Source organism: Lissotriton vulgaris, chromosome 3_2 (genome assembly GCF_964263255.1).
Source record: "Lissotriton vulgaris chromosome 3_2, aLisVul1.2, whole genome shotgun sequence".
In the NCBI taxonomy this organism is placed as follows: Eukaryota; Metazoa; Chordata; class Amphibia; order Caudata; family Salamandridae; genus Lissotriton; species Lissotriton vulgaris.
Window position 1 is genome coordinate 26850956 of NC_141690.1, and position 25172 is coordinate 26876127.

Genomic DNA, 25172 nt, shown 5'->3' on the forward strand with positions numbered 1-25172 from the left:
ACTCTCAGTCTTACTATAGTATATGTGCAACAAACTAACAAACTTAATAGACACCATAATTATCAATCAAATCAAGAACAGAATTAGAGAATATTTTAAGCAAAATGAAAACTTAGCTCCACAAGTCATCTGCGAGGCTTTCAAACCACCCTAAGAGTGGAAACCACTACACACAATTTGCAGCAACATAAACAGAGTAAAATAAAGTATTGCGCTTTCAAAGCCAGATTAAGAGAAACCGTGAAATCTCAAAATCTACTACAGACCAAATTGCATTTATTTCAGTGGTAAAAATCCCCCCAAAAAGCTCCATGGATATCTACTAGAAAAAGAAACAGATAATCCACCAACAGTAGGGCAGGAAATATATGAAGAAGTTGGATAGACGGCAAACTACTGGCCTGGTGCATAAAAATGTTCACTATCAGAAATGTTATTGTAACAAATTACCATCCTAAAAATGACCAAAATCATTGATGATTCAGAAGAAATATGCTGTATTTTTCTGGCGTATTAAAAAAAGCTATACCAATACTCTGCTACCACTTCACTTTTAAAATGTAAACATAGCTTCAGCAATTAAAAATCCCAGCACATATTAGCAAAGAACCGGAAATATAATAAGACTTGATTACAAAGAAGAAGGTAGAGACAGCAGTAAACAGTTTATGATATTACATGCTCGGATTATTATCCATCAGAGTTTTTAAAAAATTGTAATAAAAAAAGGTAAAAAAACAATTAGTCAACTATTTAAATACATTATGGCAAAGGGAAAAAATCCTCATCCTTTTCATAAATGCTTACATCTATGCCAATGAATAATCACTTATGCACAACATTAGTTCATAAAACCAAAATGGATTTATTCCTTGAATGCAAATATATACTAACACCCATTTCATAAATGAAGCAATCAAACACTTCACATTTACACAGATTCGTGGGCATAGACAAAGCCTTTAATTTAGTGAGTTGGGAATGTTTGCTCAAACTTTTGAAAAGTATATAATCTGTTTTATGATCAAAGTAATTGTGTCACTTCATAAAGACTTTTGTTGTGTTCATTGAGCCATTAAGCTATCAAAGTTATGAAAAATCTTAACTTAGCACCAATATATACCTCAGCACCAATGGCCTCAGCACCAATGGCCTCATCATGATAGCACCTGAACAAGCATCCAACCACCATTGTTTTGGGCTCAAGACCGTCCGAAAAGGAGTAGGTGGTCCCGACAGCCCAATTATGACATGACTGCAGTGCAGGCAGTCGTAAAAATGCCATTTTCTATTGTTGCTAGTGCTGCGGCCCAGTAAATGACAGCAGCACAAGCCGTAGTAGAAAATGGCATGCTTTAAACAACGATGCACCCTGGTGCCTGGCACACGCTGCATGGATGTTTGGGGGGCACCATACGTGCCTCCCCCGGGGCCACACAGCAGAGTCTATAGGTTATGGGTCCCTGCTGGGGATCCCGCAAAGTCACTATCTAACAGCCATTAGTGGGACTTCCATGAAAAAGCTGTTGGAAACTTTTTCTGCAAAGCCTACAGAAGGATTAGGAGATATTGGCCAATTCCCCTTTTAAAAGACCTGGGATTTAGACAGTTCCTGCCAGCATACAGAATTTTAAAAACTGAACTGTCTCCCCCAATTGTGTTTGCAGTGGCAAAGTACCTTACAGCCATGTGGTTTACTCGCAACCGTTGCTTGAAAGCAGAACTTGCTTTTCATACAATCTAGCTCTGTCATTTATCCTTGAATTTTAATGTGATGATGAACTGACTAAATGTGTAATTGTGTATTTTATTTGAAGGCTTTTTATGATTTTACTGTCTGTATATCTTTGATGATCGCTAGATCTAAATAAAGATTAAAAATGGAATGTTGGAAACTATGGTGGTACCTCTGCAGGCCCTACCTCAATTGTAGGGATGAGACTCCGACCGCCACACAACAGGCTGCTTGAGTCTGTTGGGCAGAGGTAGTTTCCCCTGCCCAATGTGCTCCCACTGCCGGTATCCCAATATGCCAGTCGGACCGACCGCTGGTATCCTAATTTGGCAGACAAAACACAGCCTCAGATGATGGATGGACCGCCACCTACGGCCTGTCTATGGCAATCTGTCCGACATCATAGTTAGGCCCCAAGAGTTAAACTGTATTCTGCTGACATGTTAACTCTGCTATAAGACAAATCTAAACGACATTCAACTAGCATAAGACATAATTGCAGATTGTATATAGCTAGGAGGGCACAAAATAAAACAAACAAAAACTGTGGCATTTTTGTTCTGTGGCAAGAAGGAGAATTTACATAGGCCACTTCTGTACAACTACTATAAAAAAAACTAAAAGAAAACTCAGTATACAGATTTCTGAATACTTCCAGGATCTCTATAACTTAAATTACATTCCTTTACTTAAAAAAAAAGCTTCCTAGATAGATGGAATTCACTGCCAATTTACACAAGAGGTAGGCTATGATTCATAAAAACTCATTTAATCTATCACACCATGTCTTTTTAATGTTTCTACTTTGCAATTTGTGTTTTATTAATTTATTTAAAAAATCCGGTTTAATTAGTTCCTCCCTATGGAATAAAAAACGACTAGAAAAAGTATTTTGAAACTGATGGACTTATTCATGAAATGTTCATGCAGTGCAGCGATTCACGTTGTTGCGCTGCGAAAAAGGTAACGTGCAGGAATGCAAAGCCTTTAACATGGTACGAAGCATTTCTGTCCTTTCCTTGTGCTGGCTCCCTTTTGTTTGCCTAGCGCCAATGCTGGCACCCTTGTGGCATGGTGGAAGGGTGCTTGTGTTGCAGACAGGATTGTAAGTAAGTAAACAAGCTTTATTTGATTTCTGTACAAGAGAATCATAAAAGCACATCATAAAAATACATAGTTATTCAAGATTTAACACCCGTCGGCTCCTTTTCCGTAGAGGTAAAATTACAATGCAGATAGTCCATCACAATATTCTCGACTTCCTACAATTTATCACGCTTTTCAGAAAATTTGTTAAAATCATAAATTATTTTTTCAACAATTGTAAGGCTAAAAACGCCGGTTGGCAGCCTCTAAAAGCAAGGGGCATATTACCAAGCAATAGCGATAATTATCGCTATTACTTGGTTAGAGACAACAATTTACCGCTGAGCTGCGGCGATTTTTACCGCAAATAAACGTTGGTATTACCAAGGTTTATCGCAAATGCGATAAAAATCGCCGCAATGCATGAATATCGCTGAAAAGTCAGCGATATTCATGCATTACCGAGCTAATGCTCTTAGCCATGTTATCCACCTCCCATTGGATAACATGGCTAAGAACCGCTCAGGGCAGGTGTTAGCTTTTAGAGATATTCGCGCTTAGCGCGAATATCTCCAAAAGTTGGTAATAGGAGATAGCGATGTTAGCGACTGTTTTCAGTCGCTAACATCTTGGCACGCCCACTTTGCATATCATTACTGATAAATATCACTGACATGCAAAGTGGGGCCCAAGATGGTCGCTATCTCCTACTAGCTGTCGCTAACTGGTGTCAGTGACAGCTAGGTAATAGGGAGATAATTTTATCTCCGCTTTCCTGGCTTTTAAAGCCAAAAAAGCGGAGATAAACCCCGTTGATAATATGCCCCCAAGTTTCTTCAAAAGAGGCACTAACCATTTTTTTCTTTGTAGGTTATACAATTTACAAAAAAAAGCTACATGAATTGTTGTTTGCTCTGACGTGTTGTGGCAGGGGCATAATTGTTAGCCTCACCCATTCGTTCATGTTTGGGAACCTGGCTATCAATGAAATATATCTAATCTAAATCTTGTTAACAACAGTTTGTCATATTGGCCACGCACTAAAATGAGATAAGGTTGGATGCTGGGGGTTATTACTATCATCTGATGGTGCAATACTGTGGGCATAGCAATTTTGTCTGACAGTCGATATGATTCAAGTTCTGATAAACATTTAACTTTTAGCGACTTTCTTGACATCAAACTCATTGTGCTTGACTCGTTATAAAACTCAGGGTATCGTAGATCACACAAAAAATCCCAGACATATTTTAATCATTTCTTTTTTAACACACCAGTCAATACCAAAACCTCGATAAGAATCTCCTGATTCAAATGGGTTTCGTCGCAGCTCCATATCCTGTACCAGAGCATAATTGGTTCTATTTTAATTAAGTATGTTAAAAATGGGACCCCCAGTTCTGTGAGACAGACATGTGATGATTCGCTACTCGGGAGGGCCAGGATATATCTAAGGAACGGATTCTCAACCGCTTGTAATGATTGGATGTTACAATGTCCCCACACTCTTGCGCCATTCAAAGCTGCGGATAGACATTTAGCCCTATAGATTTGTAATAGGTCTTGCGGGGGCCTCATTCTTAATTTTTTTGAACAGTTATCTAGGGCTGCAGTAGATTTCATGAAAGCGAGTTTTTTCATCTGCGCAGCCTGGACCCATGTAGCTTTATAATGAAATAAAGTTCCCAAATAACTAAACTATTGATAAAATGTATTCTTTTATTATCAATGAACATATCTCTGCATTTGTTGCTACTTTTGCCACACCTCATGATAAACGTTTTTGATGTGTTCACCATTAAACCTAGGCCATGCATACATGATGTAAAATCATCCAATAATCTTTGTAAGACCTCTTGGGTGCGACACATCAGGAGAGCATTGTCTGCAAACATTAATGTTGGTACAGCTCATCCTTTTATCATGGGGTAGTCTTGTCCCACTTTCGTCAATGCTTGCTCTAAACCATTTGTATACAGATTAAAAAGGAAGGGGGCCAGCACGCACCCTTGAATGACCCCCTTCTTAATTGGAAACAGTACTGTGCATTTTCCATTGAGGTCGTATCGAACTCTGCCCTTGGCATTCTGGTAAAGATGTTTCAGGCTCTGCTGACCTCCGTCCTACGCTCTACTATCCTGTCACGTATCCTGATCTCCTGCCCCGGATCCGTGTGTGTGACCCGATTTGCACTCCGATGCGGTGATCCTGGAGTTTTTCTGACATCGTGGAGCGGAGTAACGTCGAGGACCAATTTGAGGCCTAACCCAGCCGAGAAGCCGGGGTCTCGAGTGCTGGCCTAGCCGGGTCCGAGTTGAACAACAACGGACTGTTGAATGCGGTTGGGTCCGGTCTCTGGAACATTCAGAATTTTTGGGATTGCCCTGCTACCATCTGCTACCTGGTGTTTTATAGGAGGTGAGGTGACGAGTGACGCACGGTGCTGTGTTGCGGGGGTCCCGGGCCGGGGGTCCGGCATTCATATCGCCGGTGCCCCTTGAGTTGGAACCTCATTGCGCGCTACTGCACGCTAACAGTCTGTCCCTCATGGCTCATTCCTACTCCGCCTAATCTTACCCCGGAGAAGGCGTCTCTCCGTGGGGAACACCATGCCTGAGGAAAAATGGAGGCTGACGGAGCAGGCTCAAAGTGGCCCGTCATTGCGGACGGTGCTGGAGGCCATTGTGGCACTTCAGGAAACTGTTAAACTCCAGACCTGCAGCCTGTTGTTGGCGGTGGATGGAATCAAAGGACTGAGACCAGATTCTGACTTGACGCCCGAGGCCCGGCGGCCAGCTCGCCCTTCGATTGACGCCCCGGTGGCGTATTTAGACCCGGCGCTGGAAGCTGTATTTGCCCATATCGCAGTGGAGCTACGCGAAAGTACTGTGTTTGGTGACTCAATTGATCTGTTGAAATCCCCAGTTTTGCTACTATCGGAACATTTACATGCTGTCCCCACTTCGGATCCTTTTAATTGGTACTGTGAACTGCTTTGGACTGTGTCGACCCCCTCCCCAGTCGGTCTATCAAGATGGCGGATGTGATAAAGCCTGGCTTCGGAGACGGGGAGGGGCATCGTTAGTACCAGCCGACTAATTTGGGACCTGCCGGTCTTCTTTCATCTGTGGACCCCTGTTCTGCCAACTTTTGTGTACCTTTTGACATTTTGAGTACAGGGCTTTCTTCCTCTGACAGACTCAGCGAATTTAATCGACAGGGCCAAGGCTGAGATTGTTGTCTGGGTTGTTCATTGTGGTATTATAGTTAACGGGATTGTTTTATTGAATTAACGGAGTCCGGGGCAGGGTTGGTTTCGACGGGGGCGAGAGACCGGGAGTGCGTTGAATAAAGCCCTCCTCCATTTCCCCTCTTCGGGTGGGGTTTTCTTTCTTTTTCCTTTTTCCCTGTTTCTTCTATATTTCGGGTCTCGGTTCTTCGGCGACAGGCACGCTGCTAGGGGGGTAGGCCATAGTCATCTGCAGGGGTGCAGGGTGGGGGGCTAGGGGGTGGGAGTTTTGTGTTTCTTTTTTTTCTATGGCCTTTTTTCTCTTCTTATCTTTCTTTGGCCTTTTTCTTTTCTCTCTTTCCGGGTCAGTGTAGTGGGTTCATAGTTCGGTCCATCTCTGCTTTCACATTTGTGCCTCAACTCTCGCGATGTTTCGGGGCCACGGGGCGGGCATGAATGTTGGCGGGAACCGTAATAGTATGCTTGTTTATCCGGGTGTCGTCTGCTTTAACGCCACTGACCTAAATGACAACGAATTAACTGTGGACACAATGCTATTTCGCTCGCCCCCTCTTCATCACTTGAGATAATGTATGGCACCTGATCCTTCTATTTTATATTATAAAATGAAACCTTTTGTATCCTGTTCCCAATTTGATATGTCCTACAACCAGTACGCATTGTGGATGTAGCGAATATGCTCCCCGGGAGGCTGGGTCTGAAGTTTTGATCGTGGTATTGTGTTGCAATTGCTTAGCGGCCAGCCCTGGGGGTTGTAGGCCCGTGTCTGTATCTGGTTGAAAATGTCAAATAAAGGTTTTAAAAAAAATAAAAAAATAAGCCTGCAATTCTAAACTAGTGAGATACCGTGAAGTGAAAATTTTACACACACCATATATGCAGACCAGAGGATATTTACAAATTCCACATGTGCATGCAGAAACAGCACTAGGCTCTGCATGTAGTGGAGAGGTGCGGTGCAGCGGCCAGGGCAGCTGACTTCGGAGCACAATGTTCACAGTTCGATCCCCGGCTCCGGCGACAGCTCAGCACTATGTGACTCCGGGAAATAGCTCGCTTAATTTTCACGACGACCCCCAGCGCCTTGAGACCCATAAGGCTGAGTATTTTGCCCTTTACAAATACGGATTTTCATTCATAAACATAGAGTAGAGGGAGATAAACTGCTGGAACAAATAAGAAATGGGAAAAAAACAGTTGGTTTCTAAATTGGGAATTAATTCATTTGTACCAAATAGGTAACAAAATCACAACTCTAAAATTATAGTTTTGATTTATTTTCTTACATGAAAACCAAGGCAATACAGCAAAGTCTAATAAAAACAGTTAGATAAATTGAGCAATACTGCAGAAACTCTGTTTTCAATCAAAGAGATTGGACAATGGATAGGGTATCTAGCTAATGTCTTTAACACCTTAGTTGAAAAGACTAGGGAAGGTCCCAAAATCACTCAACTTATAAGAACCCTATGGTGTATTTCCCATATATCTCAGAAAGCCAAATCAATTCAAAATATGTACCATGTTAAGCAATTAAAACCATATGATAAACAAATCAAGAACCCTAAACAGTGTGTATGTTATAAAATATACAATTTATTACAAGTCAATTAAAACAATTGTTATACAGCGTGATGATAGTACCCAAAATCACGTACAATTTCAATATAAAAATAAAGTCAATACAAATACACAATTAATTTAAAAGTTAGTCAAGGAATCACAGTTGTTGTAGTTGTTGACGCAGCGTTTCGGTGTGTAAATGATACCACCTTCTTCAGGACAAACAATTCTATGTAAAAGAACACCACAATTAGATACATGTCAAGGTTCATTTAACATAATTTCTTTTGTTCCTATCTAGACATTATTCTGGCAATTTTTGGGTACATTTTTGAAACACATTACTACAGGGTTTTTTTAATAGTCACAGAAGGCTTCTGGTTGGTACATTGTTTGGCCATTTGAGATATAACCGGCTATACACCTGGTTCTTAAACCATGGTAACTGAGAGTCACCATCAAGGTAGCTTCAAAACAATAAATCGAAAAAGCATACCTGTGAATACATAATTTAGAAATCCTCTCGCATTCAATTTAGAGGAGTTTTGGATCGAAATCCTCTGATATATAGAGCTCCTGGTCTGTTTAATTCCAGTGAGAAGTACCTTAGTAAAAAGAGTATATGGACACGCTACATGTAGTTAGCTATTCTAAATGAAAAAGGTATTTTTCTCAAATTAACCTCATTTATGATAATTGGCCTATTTACCTTGTTATATCAGGAACCTCGTGTTGGTAAGGATGCTGGAGGGGGGCCACGGTATTGTAAATAAAAATCACTGTAAGGTGAAATAAGGTAATAATCTTAAATTACACGCAGAAGTTGTATATATTCCAAAGTGTCTTTGTCTGCGGGAGTATGCTTAATGTCTAGGAAAAGTTATTTATTTACAAAAATCGGGGGTGCTCATAAAGGACACAGATAAACCCTGATTTATTTACTGGGGGTTTATTGTCCAACAACGAACTATCTACTAATGTCATAGATGATCTTAGAGGTCATGATTTCGGTCCTTCAGTATTTATTCGGTTTTACTCACCCGTCACTTGGGATTCTATGTCCCTTGTTACAGCGCCACTGGATGCCTTCAATTCTGCCCGCAGCGTCAGAGTATTTTTAGGCACGGTTGTTCATCAATTCAACCTGTGTGGGGTTACATAATAGACGTTGTATCTATGTCTATTTTTGTATCAGAAGGAATATATTGGTTGCTTAAGAAAAGGCTGTATTTTTGAATTTACAATCAAACCATCAATATAAACTCTCCTATGTTTTTGTAAGCCAGATTTGGTCCTCTTTTCTTTTTGGTTACAGAGGGGAAATTAATAGCGAAATGCTGACAATTTGATCGATTTGGCTATATTACGGTATGTTATATTCTTCTACGTTTTATCATGAATATACCAATTGTGGTTAGGAATGTAAAAACTCACATTAGTGCGCCATAGCGGTATTGGTTTCATGTTTAATAAGCATCTTTGTTTCGAAACCATTTATCCTAAAGATTCAAGCGTTTCATTCTTTCATTGTGGGAGTCAGTCCCTGTTTGTTTACATGCATTGTGTCGAGATTGACAGTATAATGATATTAGCACCCGTTCGATGAGCCTTTAACTCGTCCTTGCGGGATCGTTATTGTGGACTTCAAACGAAGGAGTATACTGCGGGATAATTTAAAAAAAATGATGCCGCACATTTCTTTTATTTCTAATTACTCATTAGGTTAGTAGGATAAAACACGCCTACGGGGTACGGGTGGGTGTATCTAGAGTTCGGGCTCGCTCTTACCTTTTCAATTGTAACCGGCCTCCCGGCTCCCCTCGCAGACCTTCTCGCAACGTGTGTCCTGGGGGATCCGCCAGTCGTGTATTGTCTGGCGTTTGCCGACTTCTTTTTTATGTCAGAATTTTGCGGGAGATTTGTTAATTGAGTGGCGCAGGAGTCTCGCGTCACGGCCTATGCGCCATTAGCAACTGATAAGGACTACAAATGTAGTTCCATGTGTTTTTTGTCGCGTCCACGTAGTTGGTATACGCGTAGTGTCAATAACGCGATCTTGTCTTCTTTTTATAGGCTAGAATAGTGGTATTCTAGTTGTTTTTTAGGTAGTATCTTGAAAAAATCACTCCTATGTATCGCAGTATTTTTTTCTAATCATATCTCTATGAGAAAAGACCATTTTATATTTAGTCTGGTGTGTCTTGAGATCCAATACGAATGGTATTAGTTGATCAATTGAGTACTGTTTTTATGCTAGGAGCTACGTAAGTAGGGGATCACATGATTATATTTTTGAGATACTGCTCTATTTATTCCTATACATCAAGTATGTAGTTCTTCAAGAATTTTATAGGTTTTTCGAAATTTTCTTATTGTAATATGGAACATCTTTCATGTTAATTCACTAGCACTCAATATTTATTAGATGTATATTCGTTGGATATCTTATCATGTTCAACTATGGAGCTATATTCTTATATTTATATGTGGTAATTTTGATTGTTAGAGGGAACTAATCGTACATTTTTGCCATTTTGGATATGTCTTTTGAGTAGGTCACTTAAGGAATTACTGTTTTCATAGGATTCTTTCCCAGTCCTCCCTAGAGTTGAGGCCATCATTTACTGAATTGAAACGTGACATATAAAATTGTTCACGTTTTTTACGCTTTCTTTTAATATCACCGCCTCTCATGTTCTGGGTGATTATCTCTAGTCCGCACCATCTTATTTCTTCTATTTTGTGACCTGCTGTTTTCCAATGGTCCGTTAATGGCGCTCCTGTTTTGTTACAGCGAATGGCAGATTTATGTTCATTCAAAGCCTGATTTCACGAGATGTTTCACCGATATAAATGCAGTCACATGGACATTTAATTAAATATACTAAATTTTTGGATCTGCAGTTTATGAATGATTTATTACTGTGTTTTATTTTTTTATGCTCAACACAGTGGCCCTTCATTATGTTACTGCAGTTTGAGCAATTGCTGCATGGGAACGTACCCATCGGAAGTGGGTTATTATCCACCCTCCTTTGGATTGGATTGGTCTCTCTGTACGTGTGGACTAAGCTATTTCTGATAGTCCTGTTTCTTCTGAATGTGAAAATGGGTTTTGAGATTGGAATTTTACTATTTTTATTGGTTACCAAATTCCAATTACGGTTAATTATATTTTTAATTTTATTGCTAACTCCACTATAGTTCGTCACAAAGACTAGCCTATTCTCTGTTTGTGTATTTTTAGTTTTCTCTTGGAAAAGGTTATCGCTATTGAAAAATCTTGCTCTCTTTAAAGCTTGATTCACCATCTTTTTCGGGTATCCTCTATCTGTAAGTTTTTTAGATAATATTCCTGCATGTTTTAAAAAATCTTTGTTTTCAGAACAGTTACATTTTAGTCTTAAAAATTGTCCAAAAGGGATGTTATTCTTTTGACATGGTGGATGATGACTTTCGTAGTGTAACATGGTGTTTCTGTCAGTTTTTTTCGTGAATAGTTCAACTTGCAAAATCTAAGAAGAGTGTTTCATTATTATGTCAAGAAATTCACATTTTTCTTGGTAATATTGGCTTGTAAATCTGAGATTTTTATCCCCTAGATTAAGCCAGGAAATAAACTCCTCTAGGGTTTCTGTAGACCCGGTCCAAATAAAAAAAATATTGTCTATGTATCTAGACCATATAGAGATATTTTCAAAGAAGGGAGCTGCGGAGTTGAAGATATGCTTTTCTTCGAATTGTGCCACATAAAGGCATGCCAGACTGGGAGCACAGGTGGCTCCCATGCTGGTGCCCTTGGTCTTTTTATAGAGATCTTTACCAAATAGGAAAATGTTATTTTTGAGAACTGTAGTGACGCAGTCAATGATAAATAATTCATGAGAAGTTGGGTCACAGTCTCCTTGGCATAGTAGATTTCTAATCGTCTCTATGGTACTGTCTTGGGGTATATTCGTGTATAATGCTTCTATGTCGAGTGTGACTAAATATTGTGTATTGGGGTTAAAAGGGAGGTTCTCTACTTTTTGAATGATTGCTGCGGTATCTTTGATATATGCTTTTTGTTTAGTTACATGGGTTTGCATGTAACGAAACAAAAAGCATATACCAAAGATACCGTGATGAAGACGCGCTAATGAGGATATCAACTGCCCTTCTTATCCTTGAGTCGAAACGTCGACTACAATTCCCCCCACTTTGAGCCTGCATCTTCTACTGCCCCTGCTTCCCCTCTCTCTCCATAAACAAGAGCACGGATGAATTTCCCACCGTGCTACAGCAAGAAAGAATAACAATTTTTGCAAATGAGACTTTCAGGGCAGGCTCTTTGATTTTTTCTAAGGATTCTTTAACCTTAGACCCACAGAAATCAAGACCTCAATTTCTCAGACCCTCTTGGTCTTTTTCTATCTCACACTAGCACTTAACTTTCACTCTATCCTGTGCACGTTACTTGATGGTAACCCCTTCTGCTTTTCCAAATTGTATATTTTTATATTGAACAATCATGAGGATTTTTTATGAAAAATAAATAGTGGAGTTCCCTCTCTAATTTTAAGACATTTCGAAACGTATTGTGTGGTCTGTTGGACATTTTACTGTTTCTGGGCTATTGTTTTCTCTGTTTTTGTTTTCAAAAAGTTTTTGCATTGCAAGATTAAATCGCACGAGGAATGAAAATTGAATTATGTTTTGCTAAAAAATTACTAATAATCTTATTCAGAATTAACGTCTAGGACCACTTTATTTGAGAGCCTTTACAGCCTGTATTTCATACCTGTTCCGCTCTGCGCTTTTAACGCTGGTTTCTTGCAGCTCGGGCACATTGTTTGTTCCTCTCAATGATGCACGAGTCGGCCATTTCCTAACGTCTCACCTCAGCTGTGGCATTGGCACTTCTGGGTCCTCCCGAGTGGTCCATTGCTATTTTTACTGTGTTCCCTCACCGGACCTTCGTTTTCCCCAGATTTTCATCGTACAGTGACATTTCCCTTCGCCAGTTAGTAGCCATCCTCTCTGGGTGTGGTTTTTCTTTGTGGGTTCAGTCTCCACATTGAATTCACACCCAGGGGTGGGGCCTTTTTCCTCTCTCCTCATATTAACCTTTTGGTTGCCTGTTTTGCCTATTTTGCCTGACTGAATATTTATTGATATAGAGATTGATAGCTCTCCATGTTCTGATATGGAAAATTAAGAAGGAGAGGCATTTAAAAATGATTTCAATATTTTTATCAATTCTTTGAACATGCTGTTGAAGCTTCCATGACATTTATTTCAAAAATATGTAAAATTCTATTTGACCTCTGAAGTCAAAAACGTTGTCCTATTATGTGGGGGATAGCTGAAAGAGAACCTTCCAACGCAAAAGGCAGTGTCCCAGATAATAATGTGTCACGTATGTTGAGTGAGGTTTCCTCACATAAGGCTGAGAACAAAGTTCCTCCCAGGCCTCCTTCAATGGTGGGGATTTCTATTTCCGTTGGCAAATACAAAACTTAATTAGAAAATTCTGAGGTAGCTAAGAAACTTGTGATTTCTCAGATTTCGGACAAAGATGATGATTTGGATGACGCAGACGATATGGTTGAATTATTCAGTGCCAAAGACCCTTCTCTATCCCCTCCAACTGAGAAGTCAAAAATTGTTTCTTGTACTACCCCCCCTTCTGGATTCAGAGGGTTTCTCTATGTTTGATCCTTCTTCTATTCACCATCCTAATTCCACTGAGTGGTCCCTGCTTCTCATGTTGGTGATCATATCTCCACTAGACTTCGTCTTCCTTTGGATAAATCCACCAGATCTAAACTCAGGTCAGAAAGTCCCAGACCTTCCCTTTCTTCTAATATTACAGTTAAGCCAGCTGTTGATCAACCTTTGATAACTTTCTTCTCCAAGATCGGCAAGGACCCCCATGAAGGGGTTGATAAAGCCTGGTCTAATTGCCAGGATAAGCTATTGGATGTTGTAGGACCTCTTGCCCGCATAATTGATATGGTAGAATCTGCTCAGTTGGATGGCATAGATTTAGATCCACAAGATATTCCTTTATGGATTTAACAAGCCTTTTGTCTTCTTGGCAACGCCAACTCTGTGATTATTCATGAACACCATAAAGGTCTCCTTCTAAAGCTAGATCCCAAGTTGGCAAACCCTTGATCCTGGTATTAGGGCCGATGGTCTTCTGTTTGGTGATTCTTTAGTAAATATGTCACCACCTTTGCCTCAATTGATAAGGCCCAACAATCATTAAAGAAAGTTTTTTCTCATGGTGTTTTTGCATGGGTCGGCAAAGGCAGGAGTCGCTTTGCCGGATGTTCATACCACAACCAAGGCTCCAGAGAACCATTTAATTCCAACTCTAATTATTAAGAATTCAAACCAGTCAAAAGAGGAAGTGGACAAAAGAACTTCAGGAACAATTCTCAACAAGGTGAATCTCTCAAATTCTCCTCCTGTAGGGGGTTAATTCAATATAAAAGCAATCCTTTCTACAATAACAAGCGATTCAAATTGCTCCTCTAAATCCATCAGGGTTTCTAAGTTCTATTTTTCTGGTTCGCAAGAAAAACAAAAAGATGCGGCTTGTCATTAATCTGAAATGTTTGTAGATTATCGTCATTTCAAAATTAAAACCATTATTCACTTCGGAAACTCTCTATGTTTACATGACTGGATGGTCAGAATAGATTTACAGGATGCATATCTCACAATTCCGATTCATCATTCTCACAGGACATTTCTCCAATTTCAATGGCTCAGAGTAGCTTATCAATTTTGCTCCCTCCCTTTCGGTTTGTTTTCCGCACCTTGGTGCTTTACAAAGATAATGAAACTGGTTGTGACTTATCTGAGGTCTCTAGGTGTCAGGTTAATAATTTACCTGGACGATATCCTGCTAATGAATCAGGACAATCAAGCTCTGTTGTCACATTTACACCTCACTTGTTCACTTCTTTCAGATCTGGGGTTTCTCTTAAATCCAGAAACACTATGCTCATTCACACTCAGCAAATCGATTTTCGAGGTTTCTTCATAAATTCTTCCACTGCTTCCCTTCATCTACCTCAATCAAAAGTTTCAGCAATCAAATCCGAAATTTCTCAGGTGCTTGAAAGTCCTTGATCTACCTCAGATCCCCTGCAAGAATTGTATGTCTGTTGTCTGCCTCCATCCAAGCAATCTTTCCAGGGCCTTTTCCTTATCGAGCCCTTCAGCACCTAAAAATCCCCCATCTGCATCAAGGGCTTGCTTATTCAGATCTCCTTGCCTTAGAACAGGAATCTTGCATAAAGCTCCAATGGTGGATAGACCATTTAGATGCGTAGAACGGCAAATCCATCTTCGCCTCAGTACCCGATCTTGTGTTAGAATGAGACACAAGTCGGACGGGCTGGGGCGCCCGTTGTGGTACAATCTCGACTGGGAGTACCTGGTCTTTTGAGGAGTCGAGATTGCACATAAACTGATTAGAGATGCTGGCAGATTCCTTTAGCAATCAAGAGTCTCGCAAAGGACAGTTTGCTGTTCTATCCTCCTTCGCATGGACAATGTTTCTGCGGTTTGTTACATAAACCATCTAGGAGGTACCAAATCCAAACCCCCGACAGAGTTAGCAAAGAGTGTCTGGGAATGATTTCTTCTCAACAAAATCTCTGTCAGAGCAGAATATCTTCCAGGCAATCTCAATTCCATTGTGGATTGGCACTCTTCTTATCTACGAGACTCCAGCGATGGGAAGCTTCTTCCATCTGTCTATCAATCTCCGTTTAAAAGATGGGGCCCATTGCATATCAATCTCTTTGCATCTCGTTTCAATACCCAACTTCCACAGTTTTTCAGTTGGTGTACGGATCCTTTGGCTTTATCGACAGATACTTTCCTTCAAGATTGGTCTCCTCATCTCAATTACTCCTTTCCTCCATTTATCATAGTCAACAGGGTCCTTGCCCAGGTCTGGTGTCAACAAGACTCTCTATTGATAGTGGTCCCCTTATGGCAGTCACAGATTGGAATCCCATCTCTGTCAGAGCTGCTGTGGAATTTCCAGTACTTCTTCCTTCTCTTGACAACTTTCTGTCAGATTCCCTGGGTCATCCGCACAATCTGATTCTAGAGAACTCATTGATTCTGTCAGCTGGGAAAATATCGGGTCTAACCTCTCTGACCTCCACATTTCGGGACCAGGCATCGAACTGTGAACACTGATGTTCAAAGTCAGGTATCATAGCTGCTGTGTCACACTTTTTCCACGCTTATATGTTAATTACTGCTAATTAAGTATTAAACATTGTTAAATTATAACAGCCTACTGTTGCAGTTAGTTTTTCACTACAAAAAGTATGCATGTCTTTTTAAAATATACTTAAAAAAGTATACGTTTCAGGGACATGGTAGTTAGAAATTAGCATTTATATAGCCTTTGAAATTCACTGAAACAACTACAGGTTTTATAGACGTTATAGTTAAAAATTCACATTTAAAATACCTTTGAAATTCACAGAAAAAAACATAGGTTTTATGAACGTCATAGTTAGCTGGACATTTCACTTGTGCAATACCATAGAAATTCCACCGTTATAGTTAATTCAGCTAACTTTAACTCGCGCCCCCGCAATGCACTGCCCATGATGTCCAATATTACATCATTCATGGCATGGTCAGTGACATCACTGATGACATCACTGATGACATCTCAAATTACATCACTGTCTCTCGCACCAAGACATAACATGTCACACAGCTGCACTACTGAAAGTTGCATGCTTTAATATTGCAATTGAAGCACGTTCTACACGCACTTGGAGAAAGACCTTTCCAGAGAGAAGAGCTGTGCTTGTCCTGAGATGTAAACATTTCATCTAGGCCTTGAGGTATGGGGTCTGCTGACAACCCCAGAGGCTTCTTTTTTTTAATAACAAACTACTTCTTACAATGAGGAGGGAGGTTAGGTTCTATAGCCCTTTTTCCACTGTCTTTATAAAATGATATCCCTGTTTGTATTCTATGGAATTGTTACAATGCTGACTATATTGTGTTTTTTGCTGCTAGTAAAGGCGCGTGAACTGTAAACATTTTAAACTATACAGTGACTCTGAATATTCTTATTGTGGACAAGTATGAGTGAGTGACTGAAAGAGTTGTCTGCTCGGGCTATTCCTGAGAGAGTCAGGAGTGGTGTGCTCTGGGTTGTCTAATCCTTGGTAGCTTCGCTGTTAGTCAGAGAATGAATGAGACACTATTGCTAGTTGTTTTTGGGAATTTTGGACACTGTGGTTATGGGTTGGTTGTTAGACGTGGGTTTTTTTTTTGGCGTGTTTCCCCCGAGCTTTTGCTTTCTGCTCTCCCGGGTTTGACTGTGTTTGCTGGTATAGTGTTTCTGTGTGCTTCTGGCTCAGTGGTAAAGCACTGGTGCTCTTGTGGTAAATTGTGTTATGATTGGATGTGTGACTTACTTGTCAGTCTCCAATACAGGGCACTGGGGATGCCGGGGCTTGTGAGTCAACCACTACTCGTGGGCCTGCAGCACAGATTGTGCCACTGACATACGTAGCCGGAAAAAGGTATAAGGGACTGAAGTTTGGTATGCCTGAACTCAGCGTCTAAAGATGCAGCCTTTAGCGAGGGTGCCCTTTTCAATCTGAGTTCATAGGGGCCCCTTTTAGAAAGTGGGTATTATTTTGCTCGGTCATCCCGTGTGCCTCTGCTGGAATGTGGATTGCCTGTCTGTTTTTGGAACGACAGAGGACTGGGAAGCAGGGTGGCTTACGATAGTCGAGGTAGGTCAGGAAAGGGCTAAATAGACCTGGGTTATGATGGGGGAAGAAGGGGAGATTTCCTTGCACCTAAAAGAGCCTGGTCAGCCTCTGACAAAGCCGTCTCCACCTCCTGCCAGTAATTCAAGCTAGAGAAGGCACAACTGTTCTGGCCAGACACCGACACCCTCTGCCTGGCAGATCAAAGGATTTTTGTGTTCAAATACTGAGTCCCAGACACCTGAACTTTAGCACACATCTGGATGAAGAAGAGTGCACAGAAGTAGAGCCAGAGTAACTGCCGAAAGGAACGACAGCTTTGCTGTATGCTTTGCTGGACTGACCTGCAGTGGCTGCTTTTGTCTTGGGCAGGCAAATGCCTGAACTGGTCTTTCTGCAACCGAATTTGACGAGACTCTCAAAGGGCTTGAGGTAAAGCTTGCCCCCTGTTCACGAAGTCACAGGAACAGCAAAGACTTCAGGTTCTTCGACCTGCAGCACTGGGGACTATGTGTTTTGTGCTGCACCAGAATAACGCCACTCGACGAAATCTATGACAACCCTGCCGAACCCAAGGGCACCTCTGCAATGCCGCACCACGACCCTGGTCTCACCGATGACGCCTACTGATGCCATCCCGGACCCGCTGCTCACACCGTGACCTTTCAGCACTGCACTCCGTACCGTCTTGCTTCACGCCGAAGCTTTGGCACCGCAGAGGGCACCGCAGCCATGCCGCACCACGACCCGGGTCTTACCGACGACGCATGCTGATGCCATCACTGAGCCGCTGCTAGCACAGCGACCTCTGGGCCAGCACTTTGCACAGCCTCGCTACACGATGATGCTGTGGCCTTCCTGATGCCACCACTTCCCGCTGAAATTTACGCTGCTGCCTGCACGTGGTTCGGGGGCGTCGCTCGTAGGTTACGCAATGCACCGCCCTCATCCCACAGCAACCTTGGCTCACCGACGCCAGTGTGAACTCTACTTCGTCAGCCGACGACAGCGATTCAGCAACGACAACACCGCTGCTTGCACTGTGACCAGCTAGCACCGTTACGAGCACCGACTCCATCTCACACCGCAACCCTGGTCTCACCGACAATGCCATCTGATGCCGACACAGAGCCGCTGCTCGCACCGCAACCTGGGGGCACAGCACGCCACACCGCTGCGCTTCACACCACAGCACCTGACGCCTGTTGGCGCCAGAGCTCAGGATCGCATCAGAAAGGAGCTCGACTTGCAATGCGAGTGATTAGACGGGCCCTATTGCTATGCATCCTGAAAGGTACTGTTTGCGGGTCTTCCCGACGCCATAGTTGGCCTGTGACCACACCGTCAGTCAGAACTGTTTTTGGATTTGTTGTTCATGATGCCGTGATAGCCCCGGACGGAGCTATTGACATCAAGGATCTATTTTTAAAGCATATTTTGATAAGTGAAGATTTTGAAGGATAGTATTGTGGATTTTTATCATATTTGGTCTTGTCTTAAGTATATACAAATTTGATATTTTTCAAAACTGGTGTGGTGTCCTTCTTTAGTGCGTACACTGGTTTACTGTGGGTTCTGTGCAAATGCTTTACACACTGACTCTAAGATAAGCCTGGCTGCTTGTGCCAAGTTACCAAGGAAGTGAGCAGGGGTTATTTTAGAAGAGTAACTCCCTTATCCTGAATAGAGTGGTGGTTTCTGCCTCTCTTTGGCGTGAGTCTCAGGTAGCCAGAAATCTCCTTTCTAACATTGGTACACCACTATCCACCGAGGTCCTGCATTCCTGCGCATAGTTCTGTATATGTGCAGAATCCCTGCAACACTATCAGCTGGGGTACCATGGGGTACATCTCCCTTCCTTGTATATGTGGTAAAGGCTCTCACAGGCATTCCACCCTGGCTGTGCAGCAAACAATGACATCTTATGTACTCATACTATCAGAAGGAATTTGCTGCAGGTTGCAGCTGGAGCTGATGGCCCACTTCTTTGATGCTCAGAATTCACATGTGCACACAGGATAACAACATTTTGAACTCCAGGGTGATTATCCTATTTCCGACATCACTGTAAGAGACTTGGTTACTAAATATTTTGTCTTTTGATAAAAATAAAATCAATAACCTTGCTTTATAATAACTTTCAAAACTCTTTGCACCCACCCCTGTAACATATTGGTGCCTACATCTTAGGAGCTGCAATTAAGTAGAACTGCACAGACTTATTATTATTAATAATAATCACCCTATGTCAGATTTCTTGGTAGATAACATACTGGCTCACTCCTGACAGTGAGATGGCAATTACTAACTTAGTGCCTTTAGAATACTTCATAATTTACCAAGACATGGTAGAAGAGAGAGGTTGAATGCTTTTATTTTATTAGAAATAAGCTGCTTGTCTGTACACTCCCCATACCTAGTGTTAATGCTGGCTGTGAACATATTATCTTTAATGTAAACATTTACCAAAAAAACACCATCACCTAGTTTGTTTCCTACAATCACCTTTGAAAAATATGCTAATGGCTATCTCTTGGTGAAGTATTGCGCACTAATAGTTTTATGAGGCTTTAACATTTGGTTTGACAATATTACAGAACCATGAGCAGTACTTTCCATCAGTTTCGAGTCAAAAATGGGCTCTGCGGCTTTGATCAAAGTTGCTACTCATGATAAAGATCACACTTTTGATGCCTAGCTTTGTGAAAATATACATATATCTGTTTCGTTTCTGATGTTACCCCTATATCCATGCTCTGTTTGACTTTCAGCTTCAATGCGACTACTCTCCTTTCACTACATTTCTCCTACAGTTCCACTTCGGAAACCTCTTGCATCCTAACTCATCCTACCTGTCCCAGCAAAGTAAGACATTATATCTATATTTTTTGTAAAAGAGACTGACATAGGATTATGTTTGAGTTGTACTCTTCGACAAGGAGCAGCAGTTTAAAGCCTCCTCCTCCAGCATAGTATTCGCAATTCAATCCCATAATGCTGCCCTCTTTAACCTAGAGTTCAAATTCATGAAGCTGACCAATATACAAGTACAATGCAGGTGAAGGAAATAAAGGACTCCCTTTGGTTGACAGCTTCATGTACAATTTGTTAATGACCATAAAACTGACAATTGAGATGTTAAGAGAACACATTGTAAAACCATTAGTAAATACTTAAAATCAGAATAGAAGTTTCGCTATTGGATACATCTACTGTCATACATTACCATTGCTTCTCTGGGGTTTCCTCTTCACAGAAACCGTGTGAAGTAGTTAACTGCTCTTTCAGTGAAAAAAAAGTTAAACTGGGCATACCCATGACTACTAAATGTCCGAGCCATGTTGGTGACCCTCACTCTTGGCATCCAAAACCTTATCCATTCAACTGTGTAGCGATTGAGACCAAATCCGGTTTTGAGAAGAATATTCCCTGCAGAGTAAACTGGCATTTATCCCTGTCTTGAGTGACCTGACTGCAAGTGAAACTGGAATCCTGACTTTGGTTGGTCCAAGTGTTACGCTACTTTGTTGTATTATGTGCACTGGTATGTAAGTATGTAGATAAGTATGAGATAAATCAGAGTCTAAAACCGTTTCTGCCACCTGGATGGATACACCATCTTGGTGACATAGAACTACTGCCCATATTGAAATACAATACAATTGTGGTGGCAACATACTGTTTTTTGTTGATTACTAGTGTTGAGAAGCCCTCATTTCTGTTCCGGGGGAGTTTGGCCTACGAGCCCCACTCATGTAAAGCTCTATTACGCAAACCCTGTGTTGACATTCAAGTATGTGCATATAATATGCAGATGGCAACAAAAATATGTGTGATGGTGAACGCCTGATTGCAGGTACAAGTGTATTCCATTTTATATTGCCCCTGGTTTAGCATGACACAAGATTGTGGATGGTATGCAGCTCCCCAGACGGAGGAAGTGTATTTCCTTGATTCTTGAACCTGGGAGGTAGAGAACAGACACTGAAGTGGTGGAGGATGTGCACTTACAATATCCAAGAATACGCTTAGATAGTGCAGGGTCAAATCTGCTCAGGCAGATATGTCCATGCATGGGATTAGTGCACCCTGCCCTACTCCTGTCAGGCCACGAGTAGGAGTGACTTACCGGTATCTCATGCATTGTCTGTGGGCATGGCACACACGGATGTGTGCCATGTCAACTCTTCAGTTATGTCTGCACCAATACTCACATCCTGCAATGGCAGTTTGCATTATTTTGGTGAAGGGTCCCAAGGGAGGTGCAATTTGTTAAGCAGCCCTAGTGTACCCTCTTCAGTCCTAATGCCCTCGGTTCCAGGGGTACCACTTACTAGGGTTGTGAAGGGTTGTTGAAGCTGTGCCAATGTTGGTACAGTTGCAGGGAAGAACACTGGTTTTGGGAACCTGGATACCAGGGACCCAGTACACCTCACTCAAAGTTGCATCAAAAGCCAGGCAAAATGTGGTGGGGGACTGCAACAAAAAAATCCAGTCTCCCACATAAAGTTACAAGCACCCATGCATGTACTTCAAGGTACCATTTTAGGTGGCTGCCTGGTCGGTTCTAACAATGCTGCTGATATGGGACTGATCTCAATGAACTACAAAATGAATGTGCATCATGAAATAGTACGTCTGTTTCTTCCATTATTTTGTGGTTTAGGTAAACTCAATTGTGTGAATGTACAGTTACGTATACATTCATATTTTCGTCCTGTTGCTCAGAGGCATAAAAGAACTGCTTCTTACTTGCAAGAAGCTATTGGAAAATAACTTGATCCTAACTCAAGCATGAGATCATCAAGTGCTCCACAGGGCCAAAGCCCTGGGTCTCTCACATAGTGGCAGTGCCTATAGGAGACAATGAAGGAGCTCTGCACATATGCATTGACATTCGTCAAGCTAATAAGGTCATTGAGAGAGAGTAACATCCTGGTATGCAGATTTCTGACAAGATAGTCCAACTGAATTGTGCGAAGGTTTTATCTCATCTTGACTTAAACAAAATATATCTCCAGTTGGAACTAAGAAAAGATTGTTGAGGTATTTTTACCTTTTCTACACCATCAAAGGCATTTAACATTAAAAAATTGAGTGCTAAATCTCAGAATTAAAAGGATAATGCATACACTATGTACACCTCAAGGCAGTAGTGAGTAGTAATGAGCAGCGAAGCCGAACAAATGTGCTGAAAGAAAAAGAGGCAAGAGAAGAAAAAGAAGAGCACAAAAACCAAAATCACACCACATTTCAGTGTGTGATAAGTTCACATCCTGAAAGTGATATTCGCAAATACCTGAACTTTCTAGGAACTCGCAACAAGTTAATGAAACAAAAGTGGGCTGGCCAATCAGCCGTGATGAACAGCCTACAGTAACCAGTATCAAGGCATAAATAGAAACCTAAATGAGAGTGAAAATAAGAAGATTAAAGTTATCAACGTCTCCAAAATGGCATCCAAACTACTTAAGCCTCACTTGTTGGAAGGCAAGTGCTTCATTGTACTAGACTTGAGTGTAAAAGTGTCCATTATCCATTTCCCATTTGTATCAGCTCCCACAAAAATGGGTGTGGAGGATCCCGTGCCCAGGCAGGAATACACTACAGTTAAACAAATTCTCCATTCTGGTGTACCTAAACTTCAATGTGTATCAGAGTGAAGCAAAAGAAACAGTTAAAAAAAAAAACAATCTCTTCATCCTATCCCGGCCAACCAATACAATAAATTGGGATACTGATGTTATTGCAGCATCCTATCCCAGCCAATCAATATAATATATTGGCGTACTGATAATATTGCAGCAACTAAGTCCAAACATAACAACTACCTTACGTAACAGCATTTAATATAAATGTTAAACCAAGAAACAACTCACATACCTAAATCCAAGTAAATTCCAAGTTGCAAAGTATTAAAGGACAAGCAAATTGGAAAAAAAAACTATAGGGAGAGCACTCCCGTACTGCCTGTAATCGGCATCGGCGTCATAATGGAGTCAGTATTTATACAGATCCGGATCCCAGCATGCATAATAAATTCCTTAGTGTGGCGGCCATCTTTACTGAGATATTATTACAAATGACAAGAATTATACTTGAAAACAATGTGTTCCTCTTTAAAGATATGTGGTACAGTTAGGTGGGACTGCTATGGGTTCTAGATTCGCTCCGTCCTTTGCCATTCTCTTTATGGGATGGTTTGAGGTGGAGCGAATCTGGGGCCTGAGAGGGGCAGAATGGATAGAGTACATACATTATTGGGGGAGATTTATAGGCAACGTTTTATTCATTTGGACGGGTATGTGAATAAACGACAACAATGTTTTGAATATCTCAATTCAAATTATTGTAATTTATTGTTTACACAACAATATAGTCAGAAAAGCATAGTTTTCCTGGATGTTGAGCTATATATGGTTAATAACAAGATCTGTAGTTGCATGTATAGGAAAGAAACTGCATGTAATGCCTTACAACACGCGTCTAGTATTCATCTACCATCGCAGATCACTGCAGTCCCATACGGAGAGATGTTTATAGCTCATAGGAACTGTAGTGAAGACTGATTTCAACAGAACCCTTATGGACATAGAAACAAGATTTAAAAACAGGGGCTATCAAATACACATTATTAGGCAAGCTTCTCATTATGCATGACACCTAGCAAGGAAAGATACACTAAAATCTAGGAAATTGAATAAGGGTCATGTCTTTAATAAGGTGAGATTGATTACTAACCATCATCCTAATATGGACAAACCTTTCACTGTACTTCAAAAACACTGGCATATACTTACTTCTGATAAATCTCTGGTCCCATTGATGAGTTCACGTCCTGGTGTGACATTTAGGAGAGGCTTAACACTTGCTAACCTTATAAGCCCAAGTTACACTCAATCATTGAAATGTGGCAATTGGTTACTAGTTCAAAGTAAAGGTTTTCACAAGTGGGGACATTGCAATGTATGCAGATGGACAAAGGATAACATGACAAGTTCAGCTCTATCAACACAGGGGTTTCCACTATCTCAATGTACATCAACTGTGAATCTAGATTTGTTGTTTATGTGATAGTTTACATGTGTAAGAAAATGTATGTAGGGAGCACTATAGGACCATTGAAAATGCATATTGCTGAACATTTTAGAGCATTAAAAAATAATGACTCAAAGTACCCTACTGTGATTCATGTTAACCAAATATCATCTCAAAATGTTCATAGAATGAGTTTCCATAGTATTCATCATATAATAAGTGATGTCAGGGGTGGGAACAGAGAACTGAAACTCAGATGTTATGAAGCTACATCGATTATGAAGCTTTGGGCGGTGGAATTGGGACTTACTATCGATAATGAGATGCAATATTTTTTAGGAGACTGATATGAGGATATCTATGAACTCTGGGCTAATGTCCGTGAGTATTATTGTTAGTCGGTGATTTTGGACACTTTTGTGACTCATTAATGTTTTCTAATGTACTTTAATGTCTCTCCTTTAGTTTAATGTCTATCTTTTACATACACATTAGCATGTCACGCCTCTTCTTATTACACATTTCTTAGTTGTAAAGGTATATTTGTCTTCCACTTTCATCAGACAAGTTCAGACTGGACACCTAGAATGGGGTTTGTATTAATTTATTACTTTGGAACGATAAAAAGGTAGATTTTTTGTAATCTTTATACTCAATTCGGAGTTGTAATGATAATTTTTGATCTGTGATCATTCAAAGAAGGCCGTTGCAGATGACTTGGAAAGGGATTGTATTAATATTTGTG